General features: G+C 36.7%; 1 non-coding gene across 1 annotated transcript; it reads right to left on the reverse strand.

Annotated features, from left to right (window-relative positions):
- Positions 1-3,485: 3,485 nt before the first annotated feature.
- Positions 3,486-3,589, reverse strand: LOC112700071 (small nucleolar RNA R71). Its single transcript, XR_003152994.1, has one exon. It is a non-coding gene; the product is annotated as a small nucleolar RNA R71 (small nucleolar RNA).
- Between the last annotated feature and the right edge of the window lie 2,014 nt (positions 3,590-5,603).

The following is a 5,603-nucleotide window of genomic DNA, read 5'->3' on the forward strand; positions in this document are numbered from 1 at the left end:
ACTTTATGCAAGATTTGATGACGTAAACTGGCGCTCAACGCCAGCTCTATGCTGCATTCTGGAGTCAAACGCCAGAAACACGTCACGAACCAGAGTTGAACGCCAAAAACACGTTACAACTTGGCGTTCAACTCCAAGAAAAGCCTCAGCTCATGTAAAGATCAAGCTCAGCCCAAACATACACCAAGTGGGCCCCGGAAGTGGATTTATGCATCAATTACTTACTTATGTAAACTCTAGTAGCTAGTTTAGTATAAATATAACTTTTTACTAGTGTATTAGACGTCTTGGATTGTATTTTTCAATCTTCTGATCACGTTTGGGGGCTGGCCATTTGGCCCTGCCTGAACCTTCATCACTTATGTATTTTCAACGGTGGAGTTTCTACACACCATAGTTTAAGGGTGTGGAGCTCTGCTGTACCTCGAGTTTTAATGCAATTACTACTTTTTTATATTCAATTCGATTTATTCCTGTTCCAAGATATCCGTTGCACTTCACCATGATGAATGTGGTGATCTATGACACTCACCATCATTCTCACCTATGAACGTGCGTGACTGACAACCACTTCCATTCTACTTTAGACCGGGCGCATATCTCTTGGATTTCTTAATCAGAATCTTCATGGTATAAGCATGAATTGATGGCAGCATTCATGGGAATTTGGAAAGTTTAACCTTGTCTGTGGTATTCCGAGTAGGATTGCGGGATTGAATGACTGTGACGAGCTTCAAACTCGCGATTGTTGGGCGTGATGACAAACGCAAAAGAATCAATGGATTCTATTCCAACATGATCGAGAACCGACAGATGATTAGCCGTGCTGTGACAGAGCATTTAGACCATTTTCACTGAGAGGATGGGATGTAGTCATTGACAACGGTGATGCCCTACATACAGCTTGCCATGAAAAGGAGTAAGAAGGATTGAGGGAAGGCAGTAAGAAAGCAAAGATTCAACAGGGACAATTCATCTCCATACACTTATCCAAAATTCTCACCAATGATTTACATAAGTATTTCTATCTTTATTTTATGCTTTATTTACTATTCAAAAACTCCATAACATTTATTATCCGCCTAACTGAGATTTACAAGATGACCATAGCTTGCTTCATACCAACAATCTCTGTGGGATCGACCCTTACTCACATAAGGTATTACTTGGACGACCCAGTGCACTTGCTGGTTAGTTGTGCGGAGTTGTGACTAAGTGTGATTCACGTTTGAGAGCGCTACCAAGTTTTTGTGCACCAAGTTTTTCAAAAATATTTTTCAAAATTTCCCCTTTGTTTTCGAAAAATTATTCTAAATTTTTAAGAATGAATTCTAGTGTTTCATGAAGCATGTTGAAGCTTGGCTGGCTGTAAAGCCATGTCTAACTCAAATGGATTGAGGCTTCCTCTTCACATGCTTGAACTATGTATCCTAGAGCTGGCTGGCTATTAAGCCATGCCCAACCCTTGGATTGGAGCTTTAGGCTAACATTGAAAGATTCCTGGAATTCTTATTAAAAATTTTGAATTTCTTATTTTCTTTTTCCTATATGTTTTTTCGAAAAAAATAAAAGAAAAAAAATCATAAAATCATAAAAACAAAAAATATTTTGTGTTTCTTGTTTGAGTCTTGAGTCAATTTTTAAGTTTGGTGTCAATTGCATGTTCATCTTTTTCTTGCATTTTTCGAAAATTCATGCATGGTGTTCTTCATGATCTTCAAGTTGTTCTTGGTAAGTCTTCTTGTTTGATCTTGATATTTTCTTGCTTTGTGTCTTTTATTGTTTTTCATGTGCATCTTTGCATTCATATTGTCTAAGCATTAAAGATTTCTAAGTTTGGTGTCTTGCATGTTTTCTTTGCATAAAAAAAATTTTCAAAAATATGTTCTTGATGTTCATCATGATCTTCAAAGTGTTCTTGGTGTTCATCTTGACATTCATAGTGTTCTTGCATGCATTATGTGTTTTGATTCATAATTTTCAAGTTGTGAGTCATTTTTTGTGTTTTTCTCTCTCATCATTAAAAATTCAAAAATAAAAAATATCTTTTCCTTATTTCTCTCAAAAATTTGAAATTTTGGGTTGACTTGGTCAAAATTTTTTAAAATAAGTTGTTTTCTTGTTAGTCAAGTCAATTTCAATTTTAAAAATCTTGTCTTTTCAAAACTTTTTCAAAAATCAAATCTTTTTCATTTTTTTTAATTTTCGAAAATTTTTTTAAAAATTATTTTTCAAAAATCTTTTTCTTAATTTTATCTCTATTTTCGGAATACACTAACAATTAATGTGATTGATTCAAAAATTTGGAGTTTGTTACTTTCTTGTTAAGAAAGGCTCAATCTTTGAATTCTAGATCTTATCTTTTAGTTTCTTGTTAGTTATGTAATTAATTTTAATTTTAAAAATTAAATCTTTTCTAACCATATCTTTTTAATCATATCTTTTATATCATATCTTTTTCAAAAATTTGATTTCAAAATATCTTATCTAACTTCTTATCTTCTTATCTTTTCAAATTTGATTTTAATATCTTTTTCAACTAACTAATTAACTTTTTGTTTGTTTCTTATCTTTTTCAAAACCACCTAACTACTTTTTTCTCTCTAATTTTCGAAAATATCTCATCCCTTTTTCAAAATTCTTTTTAATTAACTAATTGCTTTAAATTTTAATTTTAATTCTATCTCACCTTTAATTTTCGAAAATCATTAACTGCTTTTCAAAATTAATTTTCGAATTCTCTCTCTCTCATCTTCTTCTATTTATTTATTTATTTACTAACACTTCTCTTCACCTCTCTTCATCTCAAATCACTATCTCTATCCTCACCCTTCTGTTTGGATTCTCCTTTTTTTATTCCCTTTCTTCTTCTACTAACAATAAGGAACCTCTTTACTGTGACATAGAGGACTCCTCTTCTCTTCTTTTCTTATTCTCTTCTCTTTCATATGAGCAGGAACAAGGAAAAAGGCATTCTTGTTGAAGCTGACCCTGAACCTGAAAGGACTCTGAAGAGGAAACTAAGAGAAGCCAAATTACAATAATCCAGAGACAACCTTACTGAAATTTTCGAACAAGAGAAGGAGATGGCAGCTGAACCTAACAACAATAATGCAAGGAGGATGCTTGGTGATTATACTACACCTACTTCCAAGTTTGATGGAAGAAGCATCTCAATTCCTGCCATTGGAGCAAACAAATTTGAGCTGAAACCTCAACTAGTTGCTCTAATACAATAAAACTGCAAGTTTTATAGACTTCCATCAGAAGATCCCTATCAGTTTTTAACTGAGTTCTTGCAAATCTGTGAGACTATAAAGACGAATGGAGTGGATCCTGAAGTCTACAGGCTCATGCTTTTCCCTTTTGCTGTAAGAGACAAAGCTAGAGCATGGTTGGACTCTCAACCTAAAGATAGCCTGGACTCCTGGGATAAGTTGGTCATGGCCTTCTTGGCTAAGTTCTTTCCTCCTCAAAAGCTGAGCAAGCTTAGAGTGGATGTTCAGACCTTCAAACAAAAAGATGGTGAATCCCTCTATGAAGCTTGGGAAAGATACAAACAGATGACCAAAAGATGTCCTTCTAACATGTTCTCATAATGGACCATGATAGATATATTCTATTATGGTCTATCAGAGTTCTCTAAGATGTCATTGGACCCTTCTGCAGGTGGATCCATTCACCTAAAGAAAACGCCTACAGAAGCTCAAGAACTTATTGACATGGTTGCAAATAACTAGTTTATGTACACTTCTGAGAGGAATTCCGTGAATAATGGGACGCCTCAAAGGAAGGGAGTTCTTGAAATTGATGCTCTGAATGCCATATTGGCTTAGAATAAAATGTTGACTCAGCAAGTCAACATGATTTCTCAAAGTCTGAATGGATGGCAAAATGCATCCAACAGTACTAAAGAGGCATCTTCTGAAGAAGAAGCTTATGATCCTGAGAACCCTGGAATAGCAGAGGTAAATTATATGGGTGAACCTTATGGAAACACCTATAATTCATCATGGAGAAATCATCCAAATTTCTCATGGAAGGATCAACAAAAGCCTCAACAAGGCTTTAATAATGGTGGAAGAAATAGGTTCAGCAATATCAAGCCTTATCCGTCATCTTCTCAGCAACAGACAGAGAATTCTGAACAGAGCACCTCTAACTTAGCAAACTTAGTCTCTGATCTGTCTAAGGCCACTTTAGGTTTCATGAATGAAACAAGGTCCTCCATCAGAAATTTGGAGGTACAAGTGGGCCAACTGAGTAAGAAAATCACTGAAACTCCTCCTAGTACTCTCCCAAGCAATACTGAAGAGACTCCAAAAAGAGAGTACAAGGCCATTGATATAATCAATATGGCCGAATGCAAGGAGGAGGGAGAGGACGCGAATCCCAATGAGAAAGATCTCATGGGACGTCTCTCAAGCAGGAAGGAGTTCCCTATTGAGGATCCAAAGGAATCTGAGGCTCACATAGAGACCATAGAGATTCCATTAAATCTCCTTCTGCCATTCATGAGCTCTGAAGATTATTCTTCCTCTGAAGATGATGAAGATGTAACTGGAGAGCAAGTTGCTCAATATCTAGGAGCCATCATGAAGCTGACTGCCAAGTTATTTGGTAATGAGACTTGGGAAGGTGAACCTCCCTTGCTCATTAGTGAACTTGATACATGGGTTCAGCAAACTTTACCTCAAAAGAAACAAGATCTTGGAAAATTATTAATACCCTGTACCATAGGCACCATGACCTTTGAGAAAGCTCTATGTGACCTGGGGTCAAGCATAAATCTTATGCCACTCTCTGTAATGGAGAAGCTAGGGATCATTGAGGTACAGCCTGCCTTATTCTCATTACAAATGGCAGACAAGTCAGTAAGACAAGCTTATGGATTGGTAGAGGACGTGTTGGTAAAGGTTGAAGGCCTTTACATCCCTGCGGATTTCATAATCTTAGACACTAGGAAGGAGGAGGATGAATGCATCATCCTGGGAAGACCTTTCCTAGCCACAGCAGGAGCTGTGATAGATGTTAACAGAGGAGAGTTAGTCCTTCAATTGAATGGGGACTACCTTGTGTTTAAGGCTCAAAGATCTTCTTCTTTAACAATGGAGAGGAAGCATGAAAAGCTTCTCTTAGTACAAGGTCAAACAGAGCCCCCACAGTCAAACTCTAAGTTTGGTGTTGGGAGGCCACAACCAAACTCTAAGTTTGGTGTTGGGACTATACAACATTGACCTGATCACCTGTGTGGCTCCATGAGAGCCCACTGTCAAGCTATTGACATTAAATAAGCGCTTATTGGGAGGCAACCCAATTTTTATTTATCTAATTTTATTTTATTTTTATTGTTCTTTTATGTTTTATTAGGTTCATTATCATGTGGAGTCACGAAAAAAATATTAAAATTAAAAACAGAATCAAAAACAGCAGAAAGAAAAATCACACCCTGGAGGAAGGACTTAGTGGCGTTTAAACGCCAGTAAGGAGCATCTGGCTGGCGTTCAACGCCAGAACAGAGCATGGATCTGGTGTTGAACGCCAGGAATGCACCCTGAGGAGAGCTGGCACTGAACGCCAAAAACAAGCATCTGGCTGGCGTT

This window comes from Arachis hypogaea, chromosome 6 (assembly GCF_003086295.3).
Source record: "Arachis hypogaea cultivar Tifrunner chromosome 6, arahy.Tifrunner.gnm2.J5K5, whole genome shotgun sequence".
Classification (NCBI taxonomy): Eukaryota; Viridiplantae; Streptophyta; class Magnoliopsida; order Fabales; family Fabaceae; genus Arachis; species Arachis hypogaea.